This window comes from Eutrigla gurnardus (genome assembly GCF_963514095.1).
Source record: "Eutrigla gurnardus genome assembly, chromosome: 22".
In the NCBI taxonomy this organism is placed as follows: Eukaryota; Metazoa; Chordata; class Actinopteri; order Perciformes; family Triglidae; genus Eutrigla; species Eutrigla gurnardus.
In genome coordinates, this window is record NC_139933.1 from 3,085,502 (window position 1) to 3,102,147 (window position 16,646).

Genomic DNA, 16,646 nt, shown 5'->3' on the forward strand with positions numbered 1-16,646 from the left:
AGGACTAAATGTGCGTATGTGTGAAAGAAAAGGAAACCAAGAAGTATGAGTGTGTGAACCATTGGATTTCAGGGCACCTGCTATGGTCAGCAGAAAAAGAGGGAGCAACAGGAAAAGGAGACCTTGTGATTCGCCGGACTTTGAAGCCAACAAAACTATCTCCTGCTGCTCCGTGTGTGTACAGTTGTCTCATCTAATAAACTGTGAAATGTGGATTTTTTTTGTGAATAAATGAAAAGTGAGAAGGTGATGAAATTATAATATTATAAAAGAAAAAAACAACAATATTCATACCTGTGGTAACCTGAGCTAAAATGTTTGAAATATCAGAGACCGGTAGCAACGCTGTGATAGGGACCTGTCAATCAGCAGGTAAGCCCCGCCCCCTAAAGCATCCCCTGCTTTCTGGTCTGGTGGACTCTAAATGGACCATAATGTTCTAAATGAACATCATGCTGGATTGAAGAAGACTTGAAACTAGAGATTGAGACCATAAACTCATGTTTACAATGTTTACTGAGATAATAAATCAAGAGAGAAGTAGGACCGTTTTCTCATAGACTTCTATACAACCAGAGAGGAGTCACCCCCTGGTGGCCAGCAGAGAGAAGTAGGACCATTTTCTCATAGACTTCTATACAACCAGAGAGGAGTCGCCCCCTGGTGGCCAGCAGAGAGAAGTAGGACCATTTTCTCATAGACTTCTATACAATCAGAGAGGAGTTGCCCCCTGGTGGCCAGCAGGGAGAAGTAGGACCATTTTCTCATAGACTTCTATACAATCAGAGAGGAGTCGCCCCCTGGTGGCCAGCAGAGAGAATGTAGGTTTAAGGTATTTAATCCTGGACTTCACTTTTCACAACCGAGGTTTGCTGTCTGGTGTTGGCTAATATGACAGTTGTATGTTTGTCTCTGTGGCCTTCTGGATTGATTTGAATGATTTAGCAACTTCTCTTTTTAAATACATATCCGGTTCCTTAATCGTTCACTATAAGCAACAATGTAAAAAAACACATACTAGTTCTGCATTTCAAACCACTTCAGTTGCGGTGCATAATAATTATAATAGTAAATGGATCCACAGAGAGGTTGGCTCATTTTTGAAACTACAACTTTGAGTTAGTCAGCAGGCCTTGACCAACTGACACAACCACTTTCTATTTCCTGCTATTCTTCTCAAAATGGATTGGCCCATTAGGAGTGTGGACGTATGCGGTTGACAATAAGCTCCTTACAAAAGCCCTGACTATGAGTTTCCTTATTGCTGCACCAAAAACAAGAAGTGGGTGTCTCACACACACACACACACACACACACACACACACGCACACCAGCAGTATAGGAAATGTGTCAGAGTTGCAGGAACAGACACACAGATGGCTTGATGCTATACAATGGGGGAAAAAGGAGGCAGGAGTGTAAAGATATAAGATGACAAGATCTATTTCCCTCTGTCTGTCTCTCTCTCTCTCTCTCTCTCTCTCTCTCTCTCTCTCTCTCTCTCTCTCTCTCTCTCACACACACACACACACACAACTCTCTCTTTCCGACTTTATTGCAAGACAACAGCATTCATGTTTTTCTACAGCAACGGGTTAACAGGAAACAGGAAACGATAGTGGTTACTTGAAATACACTGCGGTTAAAGATGCTCATTACTTAATTCACAACATATCTATTACCTCCACACGGCTCTCAAGTCAATGAAGGCAATCCAAATCATGATCAGTTTCAGTTCAAAACCCATGATTGTTCGACTCAGTGTATATAAAGCATGCACTACAGGTTTTTTTTTTTTACTTTTGGCTGTAAAACAAGGTGGGGGAAAAGGCCACATAGACTAATACTTCCTCCTGTCTGTTTTCATATTTGTATGATGTATTTCATGTCATGTATTGTACTTTATTTTCTAGGAAAATAAAGATAAAATCAAATCCAATGTGAGGAGGGTTACAGGAGTAGAACCTCCAAGTTCTGAAAAGTGAAGCCCATGCGCAAGTGCCTTAAACTTGCACTCTCTCTGCTGGCCATCAGGGGGCGACTTCTCTGGCTGCAAAAAGAAGTCTGATTGAATGAAAATGAACCTACTTCTCACTTGATTTATTATCTCAGTAAACATCGTAAACATTTTTATGGTTTATCGTCTCAATCTCTAGTTTCATTGTTGGTGTCAATGCACAACAAATTAACAATAAATTACCATCATTTGATTTTAAATCCTTGTGAGTGTTATTAAACACCACCAGAGTTGCAGAAAATGCTGATGTTCAGCTCATACTGATAATCGTGTATCCACATGTTTCCCTTTGGAAGAGGATACACGGCTCACAGCGGCGAGGGTCTCTGTCTTCCTTTCCACGCGGTGCCAGCTTCCTGCCAGCTTCCCGTGTCTGTCCGGAGCACACAGGGCCGCCATACAACCGCTGACCTCTATTGTAAGCTACACTCCTAACAAATAGCAGCGAAGGACATCCTGGAATGGAGACGGTGCACGGCTGAAGCCAGGGAGGTTGTCCAGATGTTCCAGACAAGGCCAAGGGGGGGCCAACAACACAATGTTTTAAGTCTCAGTCCGACGTTTAGTTTTGCCGACAAACCAAATGGAAACCTGCCTCCTGGGTGTGTTTACTCTCGCCGAGCAACAAAGACTGGAAGCAGGGATAATAATAATAATATATATATATATTTTTTTTTTAAACTACTTTTAGTTTACATGTTGTGGTCTTAGCTTCAGATTATTTTAATCTTGTCATTCTTTTGGGCAAATATTACTTTAAATCACTGAAACACTTTTTACATCAATTTCACATTCTGGCCATCAGGGGGCGACTCCTCTCTGGTTGTATAGAAGTCTATGAGAAAATGGTCCTACTTCTCTCTTGATGTATTATCTCAGTAAACATTGTAAACATGAGTTTATGGTCTCAATCTCTAGTTTCAAGTCTTCTTCAATCCAGCATGATGTTCATTTAGTACATTATGGTCCATTTAGAGTCCACCAGACCAGAAAGCTAGCTTCGCTACCACACCACCAACTTTATTCTGCTCGGGTTGCCGCTCCGCCGCTTGTGTTCATCAGAGTTGGTAGTTGCTTCTTTTGAATTCGGCCAGATTCTCATTCAAATTAATTTCCAGAGAAGCCAGACGGTTAATGACGGTTGAGACCTTGATTTGACAGATCTGATATCCTAAATCCTTGGAAAGTCCTGTTGGATTAAAGTCATGCCTGTTATAGTGTGTGTGTGTGTGTGTGTGTGTGTGTGTGTGTGTGTGTGTGTGCGTGTGTGTGTGTGTGTGTGTGTGTCTGTGTGTGTGTGTGTGCGTGTGTGTGTGTGTGTGCGTGTGTCTGTGTGTGTGTGCGTGTGTGTGCGTGTGTGTGTGTGTGTGTGTGTGTGTGTGCGTGTGTGTGTGCGTGTGTGTGTGTGCGTGTGTGTGTGTCCTTCCTGCATGTCAGCAGGAGTGACGAGTATTTTATTTTTTGCAGGTGTGCGATTCTGATCAAAAACAACTGCATATGGCTGATTGACTCCATCCACTCACCCATGGCGATGGAGCGTTCCAGGCCGTACCACCTGATTGGTCTGCTGATGCTGTAGGGGGGCGGGGAGAGTAAATTGAAAATGTAATTCATTTCAATAAAAACGTGATGAAGGCACACTTAACCCTCAGCTGAGGAATAAGAGGCGGCACTTACTGGTGCTGGCCTGCAGAGGGAGCCAGAGAGGCAACTGGCAACCTGGCTTCTCTCATCACGTGTGTTTTGTCCCACCAGACACTTTTTTTGTTTTCCCTGAAATTATAGATATCATGAATATATTACACTGCTTTTTCTCGTTAATTCCCATTAAAATAAAATCTATTTTATGTACAACACGTTACATAAATTATATTATATTATATTAATTTTCTCCCAATAGGCCGTTTGCATAGAAGGCGTTTTGACATGTCAAGGCAGGGCAAAACACAGGTGTGATTAACAACATTAATTATGGCCCTGTTCCATTTAGCTGGTCCTGGTATCGTGCATGCTGGTTCACTGGAATGACTGAAACACTAAATAGAATGGGACTATAATTCATCTTATATATTACACCCTTGTTTATTCTACCTTTGTTATTTTGCGTTGGATCTCATATTCAGATTTGGATAATGATTATTTCACACAGATATATGAGCTATATGTAAATTAAACGTGATAATGTAAAGAAGGGGCAGAACTTGAACAATTGTATTTCATTTTTTTTATATTTTTTGGTCTTTTTCATATTTGTATGACATCATTTATGTTTTGCTTTGCTTTGTATTTGAAAATAAAGATAAAATCAAATCAGACCTTTACATGTTAAAATGGCTGCAGTGAAAAAATGGAGGGTTTAAAGAGACCATGTGTGGAAATGAAGTGGTTGGTAATGTTCTTCCTGAAAAGCTGCTGAAACCAAAGAGAGGTAGCTGAAACACGGTTGTTGTTGGAGTCCGATAATAACAGCCGATCTTATCGTGGAAATCCTGAAACTCGTGGAAAAGCATTGTTTTGAAAGGCGCTGCCAGGTTTTGAGCTTGGCTTTGAGAAAGTTTGACGTCTGTCGCCGTGAAGAGCTCTCGGCAGCGGGGACAAAAAGCTCCGATGGCTCTTGGAGTGTTTGGTTTACTCAGCCGAAGTCGGGATCATTGCTCAGCAGACGTAAACCTCTCAGGCCGTCGCTTGTCTCTCGGCGTCTCCTTCAAGTGGACGGCAGGAATGTTAACATGTGTACACAGATACTTGATCAATCCCTCTCTCTTTTCTCACTTTGATTCTTCTTCCGCTTCACACACTGAACAAAAAAAGAAGAAGAAGAAACAAGCCTGAGAGTGTTTGCATTTTGTTAATAGAGAGCTGAGGGCCTTCCGGTGGACCACTGTGGGGCTTGATTTTGTGAAAACTTGAATGATGCAATGAATTACACATGTGATGTTTGTCAATTAAAAAAAATAATTTTACACATCAAGAAAGTGTCATTTAGTATAAAAGTTGAGGTGTATTTTAAAGTGAAGCGAAGTGATGTTCACTTTCACACTTAAGTCGACCAGCACTTTTATACATGATTGCATGTAAAAGCCCAAATTGAATTAAATTAAATTAAATTAAATTAAATTAAATTAAATTAAATTAAATTAAATTAAATTAAATTAAATATATAATAGATAAAATAAATACAATAAAATAAGTGATACGACAAAAAACCTACAACACACTGAGACTATCTGGACTTGAATAATTATCTATTAAATTGTAATTAATGGTACAAAATCAAACAGGATCAAACAATGATTTGTCTAAACTGAACATATATATTTTTTTAAATACCAGGGCCCTCTCTTTGCATGTCTAAGATGATATTTCAAAGTATGGCACAGGATTTTTCTACTTTCACAAAATTCTGGGTTATTTTGAGTGTAGGTGAAAACATTTTTCTTTGTAAAGAAAAAGCATCAGAAAGCATCAGTGTATCGTGACTACGCCTGCTGAATCACAATAGCCGGCAGACTTGTGATTATTTGCAGGGTATCGTCTTTGTGTCTGCGCTGCTGTGGACTCTTCACCTCTGCTTCTCTGAATGAAGAGGTCAAGATCATCCTGCCACGCAGATTCATCAAACACCGAGGAGAGGAAGTCAAACAAAGATAATGGCCCCCTCTCTGCCTTCTGTGGGCTCCGGACCCGAGACGAAATGGTTCAGGACGTCATTTCACAGCCAGTCGGTGTGTCACCTGTAAAAGAAGATCCAGCCAAACTTTGAAGACCATTTTCATCATAGTATGAAGTATTCTTAGAAAAACGTTTTCCGTACCTGAAAAGAAAGAAAAATATTCCATTATTATAGATCATAATCATTTCATCTATGTTATATTACATTATTATTATATTTGAGAATGAATGCACATTGTTTTGAGAGAGAAAAATAAGATCATATTACAAATAAAATGCTGTAAAATATCAGTAAAGTTCTACTAAATAATATTAAATACAAATGGATTTATGGATTTACTTTCCTCCTTATTGGCTTCTTATCTTAACCTCATCAATGTGCACTTCTGTGTGTGTGTGTGTGTGTGTGTGTGTGTGTGTGTGTGTGTGTGTGTGTGTGTGTGTGTGTGTGTGTGTGTGTGTGTGTGTGTGCGTGTGTGTGTGTGTGTGCGTGTGTGTGTCATTGTGAAATTGGCTTCTCCTTCACTTGGAATGGGGAAGTGAAAGAGAGGCAGAGATATGTACAAACAAACACATACAGACAACACACGCACACACACACACACACACACACACACACACACACACACACACACACACACATGCAGGGTGTTCAGTAAAGCAGTGTGTCCATACGCCCGAGCAGACACATGTGCTCTTAGATAGCTTGTTGTTTTAAAACCAGTGGACATGTGCTGTTACTGATAGGCAAATCCTCTGGGTCCCATCGCTGACTTCAGACACGACTCAACCGACACTCGGAGGACAGCGTGGGGGTTAAAACATAGAGATATGATTAGAGGGCCACGAGGACCACGCTTGAAATAAAAAATAATAATAATAATAATTTTATATATATTTACTTTCATCTATTTTTTGAATAAAAAAAAATATATAAATTATTTTTATTTTTATTTAATTAAAAAAATGTATAATTTGTGTATTATTTAAATAAAATAATGTATATATAATTTATATTTTAATTTTAAAACTAAACAAAAATAAATAATTTATTTTTTAATTTTTTTATGTTTTTATATGGGCTGGCCTGCACCTCCTGTCTGGTGTGGTCGACCCCAGCATCTATTCATCTCGTGCTCAGCACCTGTTTTTGTCCGCCATGATGAGTGCCTAGAAAGAAAAACGTTGGATGTGCAGATTTCTACATGCTCAATCTCCTTTAAAGGCCAACTTCCTCTTTATCCCTTCAGTTCTTTAGTTTCCCTCCACCTCCTTCTCCTTTCCTTCACTTTGTGCGATGCAGCCCCCAAACAAAGTGGGACTGAGAGGAAGTGATAAACCAGCACATCCTGTTAACCTCATTGTCTCAGATAGTTCTTTTCATGGATAACAAGAATGCAACAGGGTCCACGGAGAGTCGGTTTCTTGACACTGACTCACTAGATTTACTGTATGAGGCAGACAAACACACAGCTGACTACAGATCTACAGTTCCAGGAAGAAAACTGGTTACAACCCAACATGTTTGTATTGTACAACAGCGGTGACGTAATTAACAGCTCAGAGAAAATGGAGTAGTATCCCGACGTGTTCTAATGGAGGACTACATAGTCCTCTACATAGTCCTCCATACAGCCCTCTTAGCTAGACATATTGGTATGGTCTATTAATAAAACTTGTATTTGGTAAAACAGCGCCCCCATTGGCGCATCAATAACACATCAGGTGGAGAGTGGTACTGCAACAGGGAGCCGTAGAGAGGCTTCCAGAACAAAAACACTCTAAATGATGATACATTCGGATAAAGTTGATGAGGGAAAGTTGCTAGAATGAAGAAGACACCACAGCATCTGTAGAAAACATGTTGTTTGTCTGCGTTTCCTTTCTGCCCACATTACCAAGATATTTGAACAGATTCAGAACAGATTTTGATCCATAATTAGAAGAGGTGGGAGAAATAATCGATTCTATGATTTATTGATTGAACGATTCTGCATCGATGCAGGAATGTCTATAATCGATTATTAATTATTTATTTTTCATTTAAAAAAATCACCTTCTCTAAGGTCTAACATCCTCCTTCACTGAGGACATTGCCCAGTAACCCCCCGCCCCCCCCCCCCCAGCATTCCTCCATCTATTAATGTCGTTTCCTGTCTCTGTGGCCATCACTGTTTTCACAGTCCTTTGCGGGAAACCAAACAAATTAACACTGCATTGTTCTGGCCAGTCACATTATAGGTGGAAACATCAGCGCAACAATAGTTTCCTGAAACCACACATTAATAAGCAAAGGCCAGCGCTGATTCGTGTGTGTGTGTGTGTGTGTGTGTGTGTGTGTGTGTGTGTGAGGCCTCATACAGGACTTGAAGTCAAAGCTCTGTCTCTTCCTTTGAGTTCCACACCCTGTCTTTGTCAGCTGATCACACCTCAGCACACTACGTTCTGACTTTGTCCTCAACTATTTCTCATCAAAATATGAAGCTAAAATGGCTTTTTAGGAAGATGGCGTCTGTGTATTGGGACCAACTATGAATGTTGGTGGCTATGGCGAGGAGACACAACAGCCAAGGAACTACAGAACTGTCCCCATCCCCATCTGACACCAGTTTGGCTCCGCCCACAAAATATATCATCACTTTTAGCACAAAAAAAGCATCTAAACTACATCTTACCATGTTGAGCGTGTGGTCTATCTTCCACAAACTCTTATCATTTGTTTCTTCCTGATTACGTGCTTATCTCGCCGTTGCCATGGTACCTCCAACTCTGAATTACAAACTGTACGCAAAGCATCAACGACCAAAACAAAACATAGAAAATTTGGCAATTTTTTTTTTATTTAAAACATAAGCTAGACCCCAGAAGGATAAACAGGCTGATTAGATGCCAGTTCTCTCGACCAATGGGAGAGCAGAACACGAGGTAAAGGTCAAATAAACAGAGTAAAACATTTGACAGCTGCTTGTCGAGGCCCATATGTCCGTAGACGGAGCATCCTTAAACATTATCTCTCATTGATCTGGGATTATCACCATATCATTGAATCCAAACACACAAGCAGCCCCAACGCATTGCTGCGGACTGAGGCACTTTTACAAGGGGGGGGCATTTACTCAGGCAGTAAAAATCAATGGTGCGGGATGGGAACAGCAGCACAAGCATGTCATAAAAAGCCCAGCAGCAGATCGATGGAAGCTTATAACTGGATCATTTAGGTCTGTTTGCCTCGAAGAGGGGATGATAAGAGCTGCAGTTCAACACTGTAAAAGTAGATACACACTGCGTTTATCCGACACACACATACCTCGACACATCACACACACACACCGAGGGAATACAGGCATGAAAAATATATGAAATATCACACAGAGTGAACAGCAAGTATATTCAAGTAAAAACTAGTTCACACTGAGCAATGAAATCCTTATTTTGCAGTTTCCCTTCACACAGTATAGACCTCAAATAGAAAATATGATAGAAAAGAATGAAAATATATACTAAAAATGTTTCTCTCCTCCCAATCAAATAAATCAGAGAATCTGTGAGGAAAAACACATTATTAGGACTTTCATTTGTTTCCCTTCTTTACCTTGCTAAAAGTGAAATATTATGAAATCATAACACAGAAATTGCACAGTATCTTCGAATTTGCTCAACACAGATCCGTACTGTGTGATTTAACACGGCACTTTTTAAAGTGTAACCGCTGTAATCAGTGCTGGTAATAGGAAAGCGTCACTGTACAACAATGACTGGGGCCGGGCAGATAAGACCTGAGCCACGCTTCTGATCCATTTCCTGACATTCCACGACTCCGCTCAGACATCACAATGCCAGCTTTGTGCCTCACGGATGATTGGGACCAAGTTACTGTGTGACAGGTTTGGCCAATAGAGACGTATTAAAAATGATGCAACAGCCGACGTGTTGAAAACGAACATTAACCTGATCAATCCAGAGAGACATCATCAATCGTTGCTAATAATGCCCGTTTGATATATAACATTGCACTCATTGCCCTTCGTCACTTGCTGTGACCAAAGGCAAAAATAAATGAATAGATCCGGCAACGTGTGTTGTTGGGGACTAGGATGTGGAAACAAACCTCCCCAACGGGACTGAACCACACGACATGCTCAGGCTCACGTATACATGAATAGTGACGAGGCACACCCTGACGAGTGGGCTTCACTTCAAGGGATAGTTTCTGTTTTTAGGCCGTTGTATCAATGACTCACTGGTAACAACGTCTGTATGACCTGTGTACGCCTCGTATTGAAAATAATATAAACGTGGAGAACGTGGGCAGGAACGTTGGTTCATCGCTACATCCGGACAAGTTAATAATGAAATGTTGGCATCGCACGTTTCCGAACATTGTTAAACGTTGACATTTCCAACCAAAACTAAATATGTTTCATAGGTTTCACACTAGGAAAATGCCACATAACAAGGTAAAAACGTAACAATGTAACAACGTAATGTAACAACATCACATGTAACAACGTAATGTAACAACATCACATGTAACAACGTAATGTAACAACATCACATGTAACAACATCACATGTAACAATGGAATGCATCAACGTGACACAACATAACGTAACAATGCATTGCAACAATGTAATGAAACAACGTAATGAAACAACGTAATGAAACAACGTGACGACACAACGTGACGACACAACGTGACGACACAACGTAACGACACAACGTAACGAAACAACGTAACGAAACAACGTAACGAAACAACGTAACGTAACGAAACAACGTAACGAAACAACGTAACGAAACAACGTAACGAAACAACGTAACGAAACAACGTAACGAAACAACGTAACGTAACGAAACAACGTAACGAAACAACGTAACGAAACAACGTAACGAAACAACGTAACGAAAGAACGTAACGAAAGAACGTAACGAAAGAACGTAACGAAACAACGTAACGAAACAACGTAACGAAACAACGTAACGAAACAACGTAACGAAACAACGTAACGAAACAACGTAACGAAACAACGTAACGAAACAACGTAACGAAACAACGTAACGAAACAACGTAACGAAACAACGTAACGAAACAACGTAACGAAACATCGGAACGAAACAACGTCACTCCAGTAAATGAATAACCCACCGATAGCAGACTTTATCACATAATGTTACATAACAAGCATAAAGTCAGCATTTAGTTTTGGTTTCACACGTGACACGAAACCTTTTGTTTGATGAAAATGTTTAGTAAATTGGTTCCTTAAATTAAGGAATTGTGTGTCTATGTGGTTCAATATAATCATTATTCCTCTTCACTGGCAGCTTTTCACACTTAAATTTCGGGGCCGACTTTCAATGTTGTTTTTACAAACAACCGAGAAATCCCACTCACTTGTGACTATGAAGTGTTTTTAAAAAATAAAATAAAATGCACCCAACTTAAAAGCCTGACTTTCTTATCACGATGGAAAACTCAAGCAGACTGTATTTGCCAGCAGCCGGCCCCCTGACGTCAGGAGATAGCCTTTTATATTGTTCCTAAAATGTCACTTGTGCGCTAATAGCGCCTTAATTCAGTCGGATGTTTGCAACATTTGGCCAGAACTATTTATTATCAGTGTGTGTGCTCTGCCAGGGCAGCTTGTTTGAGCAGCTAATCGTTCAGATGGACTCTATCTAAATTGGATGGTGAGGCAGAAAATCCTGTACTCTTTTAACTAGCATGTTAATACTTTTAAAAGCTCCCTATCTCCCATTTGGATATGGCCTAATTGAAAAGCAAATAGCACACTTGAGTGCACCCATGAATCGGTGAGTGATATCTCCTTAGCTGCCGGAGGAATGAATCTCTTCTGCCCCCCCACTCTCCTGTTTTCCATTGCTTCAAATGGCCTCCCTCGTGCATTATCTATTGGATTATTGTTTTGAGGATTAATGTCTCGATGTGGATCCTTTTCACACACACAGTAAGTGGTTTCTGGGACGAGTCCGGGCCTCAGTGTTGACTCACCAGATGGGACGCTGGACAAAGGCCGGCCGAGACACTCAACGTTCAAGGTGAACGTGAAGAGGCTCTCTCGAAATGAGAAATTCATCTCGGGAAAAAAAGGGATGCTCAATAACCGACGGTGAAAATGATGAGAGTGTTAATAAATAAAATAATGGCACTTTATCAATTATTAAGTTGAAATGTGTATTTAAATGGGCAGTTGGTGATACAGTATAGCAAGAATGTATCGATCCACGGACGGCAATCAATCTTTTTATTATATAAACCATTTATTTACATACAAATGTAATATTTTAAATGATTGGTTACGTAGTCTGTAATCAACAGTTCAGTTCATCAAGTGCATGATGCATGTGTTTTTTTATGACTGTTGGTCGACGCATTTTTCTGCAATAAAAATGACTGAAGTAAAATGCTGAAGTGCCTTAATCTTGCATTCTCCCTGCTGGCCATCAGGGGGCGACTCCTCTCAGATTGCATGGAAGTCTATGAGAAAATAAGCCTACTTCTCTCTTGTATTATCTCCTTTAACATTGTAAACATGACTTTATGGTCTGAATCTCTAGTTTCAAGTCTTCTTCAATAAAACATGCAGTTCATTTAGTACATTATGGTCCATTTAGAGTCCACCAGACAAATGAGGGATGGCCACTTATTCCAGACAGCTTTACATCTGGCTCACCTGAGTGTTCCCCTTTATGCCTCCTCTACATCCGAGGCCGTCGGGCCCTTGACCTGATACAGCAGCAGCAGCACTGTTGGAGTGTGTTTACATATAGTGTACGTTAAGATGTTTGCCATGCAGTCCTGCTGACATGCACATGACTGTTTTCTTTGGAGCACTCACTTGTTTCACTTCTTTGTTTCTGGCTCTGGTGTCATCAGCGTCTCCTTTGAAAGTCTGTCCACTCAGCTCGCAGGGCTGAGGACGCCGTCTCCCATGACTGGCCCTTCGTGGTGGCGCGTCTTAAAGGAGAAGTCCACCGAAACTTAGACAGGATAACAGCTTATTGGGAGTCCTGCTCGGCCTGTGAAGACAGTTGTATCGTTCTATTAGTGGGGAACGAGTGATTGTGAAACTGAATAATCACCTCCGGATAACTGGCTTTAAAAGAGTAGATATGAGGTTCTTTTTATGTTGAGATAATTAGATTTTAGTTACATATGGGTTGCTGTGGAAATAATGAATATAGAAGTTTAACATAACGTAAAAAAGGTCTATTTGAGACATAATCCCTGGGAGAGGCAGCTGATTTTCCCAGTACAGCAGCCCACTGTCCTCATGGCAGGTTAATGGCAGCTCACTCTTTCCCTCGTGGTTCAACCACAAACATACATTTGTCATCATTACAAGTCCTCAGAAAGCTGTTGCCACCCAGCAGAGCACATGAGCCGCTGTTTGTTCTCTCTCAACACAGATCAGCACATGGACAATTTAACTCCTGGTTCCTCTGCAGGTGTAGACGTTAACCAAATGTCGCCATTAAACACTGAACCAGGACCCCAATGCAAAACTCAACCAAAAACATTTTTAATGTTCCAAAAATAACCTAGGTCTCTAGTCCATCAAAATAACAGACAATCATTTTTTTTTAAATCAGCAAAAGACGGTTGATGCAACCTCTGGAATTCTATTTGTGTCTCTGTATTGCCTTTGTATGCAAAAAGTAAAAATTGTGTGTCTTCAAGAGATTCAAAGTTTCTGTTCATGTTGAAAATAGTGAAAAGATATTTTGACACTGTATTGACATCAAACCTGCAACATTACTGCAGTTTTGATGTCTTTTTCTTTATATATATATATATATATATATATATATATATATATATATATATACATGTATATATACACACACGCTGTCATTTGAACGATGTTTTAAAGACATTATTGGAAGCTTGTGTTCTTCTTTTTTCACCTTAATTAAGTAATAAAACAACAGTAAATAAACCCTTTGAAATGGAACCGGACTACTTTAATCATTTAAAGACTTTAACTGTTATTTTTTAATGTGGAATGAAGAGCGTATGTTTTTTAAATGTAGTGCAAATATTTGCCATTCGGATATTTTGACATTTGTGTATATCAAAGCCTGTCTCTCTGCTTCCTTGCCCCCCCCTCTCTGTGTCTCTGTGTCTGCTGGCGACACTAGTATCGATGTACGCAGTGTTTTCTCTCATTAATTTATCAGTTCGGTGGGGGGGGGCTCAGCGGGGGGAGATAATGGCTTCCATTTGGCCAAGGTCAACAGTCAACACATTCCTCAGTCGTTCAAATATAACCACACATTAACTTGTTTCCACACACACACACAGTTACACACACACACACACACACACACACACACACACACACACACACACACACACACACACAGTGGTAATACTGTCCTGCCTGTTTATGAGGAGGGTTTCGTCCGATTAAAGAGGTGATACAAAGTCTCTGATCCTGGGTATCAGATTAGTTAACTTAGAGAAATAAAGTACACATAAAGTACTTTTTTTTGGGTTTGGGGGCTGAAAAGTGTTTAACAATTATGAATGATTAGATTAGATTAGATTACAATAATTAGGTTTGTGGTTTCGGTTCAAGATTTTTGTCACTTTCACTTAATTTAATGAAAAAAAACAAAACATCCTGGTTGTGACGACGTGTTCTACAGTTTTTAGGACAAACAGTGTTCAACAGAGCTCCTCTGTTGTCCAAAAGCTATTAAAACCATATCAGTGAGCCCTACTGTTGCTCAGGGTCACTTTATTACCCTGAACACACACTTTATTTTGACTCAATCCCACACACACACACACACACACGTTACCAGCCAGATCCTCATGATGTCACGAGATCAAACCCATATGATATGAAAATCCATCTTTTCCAGCTTCAGGTAATGTGTTTTGTCCGGTAAGTTGGACCAATCAGCATCCTGCCAGGAGCTACTGGCAGCTAGGGGGCGTGGCTTAGGCGTGTGACGCCACACGGAGAAGCTTACCTTTGTTAGAATCAACAATGGCAGCTCCTCAAGAGGTTAGCCTAGATCAGTGTGCGCATAAAGAGACAAAACAACTACAAAGAGACACAAAGGAGCTACAAAGAAACACAAAATGACCATAAAGAGACACAAAACAACTACAAAGAGACACAAAAGACAGAAAAAGAGTCACAAAATGTCCACAAAGAGATACAAAACAACCACAAAGAGACACAAAGTAACTACAAAGAGACACAAAGGAGCTACAAAGAAACACAAAATGACCATAAAGAGACACAAAACAACTACAAAGAGACACAAAAGACAGAAAAAGAGTCACAAAATGTCCACAAAGAGATACAAAACAACTTCAAAGAGACACAAAGCAACTACAAAGAGACACAAGACAACTTCAAAGAGACACAAAACAACCACAAAGAGATACAAAACAACTACAAAGTGATACAAACAACTACAAAGAGACACAAAGAAACTACAAAGAGACACAACACAACTACAAAGAGACACAAAACAACTACAAAGTGATACAAACAACTACAAAGAGACACAAAGCAACTACAAAGAGACACAAAACAACTACAAAGTGATACAAACAACTACAAAGTGATACAAAACTATTACAAAGAGACACAATGTAGCTACGAAGATACACAAACTTACTAAAAGAGACACAAAAGGATGGCAAAAAGACAGAAAATGTCCACAAAGAGATACAAAACTACAACAAGATACAAAACAACTACAAAGCAACAGAAAATGTCAACACAGAGACACAAACAACTACAGTTTAAAAGGTGTGTGTGAATTGGCCAAATCAGACGGGTACTTTGGAATCAGACAGTTATCTGCTGGACGTTTCACCCACCAACTGTGTGGGCTATTTCTCCAAATGTTGACTTTACCCAGCACAATTTGTGAACCGTTACACAATCCAGAGGCGATCAATGTGGCTGCTGTTGGTTTTGAAAAAGACTTGATGTGTGTGCGGCCACTGAACCTCAGTAATGTAACACAAACAAGGTTATACAAGCAATGAGTTTTAATCCTTTGAAAAAAAATCTGTTTTATTTATTTTGTAATATTTCCAACAAAATAAAGGCCTCCGAGTGTTGAAGTGTCGGCCTGGACGACGGTGATCATCTGTTCTATTAAAAAGTGCTGTGGGAGCGTTGAATGATCAATCAGCCGCCCGGTATCTTCCTCCTGTCCCTGCTGTACTGAGGGTTCACTCAATCATTAACCTAATCTACTTACTGAAAAACTCCCACAGTGTTTGCATGAGAACTCAATGATAAGCTATTTGAAGTTGAATGTGGTGATGGGACGACCATTGACATGGACTAAACTGTTTGCTGATCTGTGGCTGCCTTTGATTCCTTCAGGAAATCAGGAGGCAGTGACACAGCAGTGGAGACCGTACGATTGGGTTTTTGCGTGAACTGAGAGTCTGTCCAGCAATCAACAAGGGCTTCTTTATTTAAAAAAAAAATCTCACCTTTAAATCAAGATGGAGCGTTAATCTTCCTCAAACACACAGAGAAGAGGACGAGCTTCCTGTCCAAACTCCACCAATCAAATTCTTCTGGTTACTTTATACCAGGTGGCGACCTCCAGTTCTGAAAAGTGAAGCCAAAATGAAGTGCCTTAAACTTGCATTCTCTCTGCTGGCCATCAGGGGGCAACAGATTACATAGAAGTCTATGAGAAAATGACTACTTCTCACTTGATGTATTATCTCAGTAAACATTGTAAACATGAGTTTTGATCTCAATCTCTAGTTTCAAGTCTTCTTCAATCCAGCATGATGTTCATTTAGTACATTATGATCCATTCAGAGTCCAGCAGACCAGAAAGCAGGGGATGCTTTAGGGGGCGGGGCTACCTTTTGATTGACAGGTCGCTACCAAGCTACCAAAGCTAGTTAGCTACTAAGATGTCTTTAACACTTAGCTGT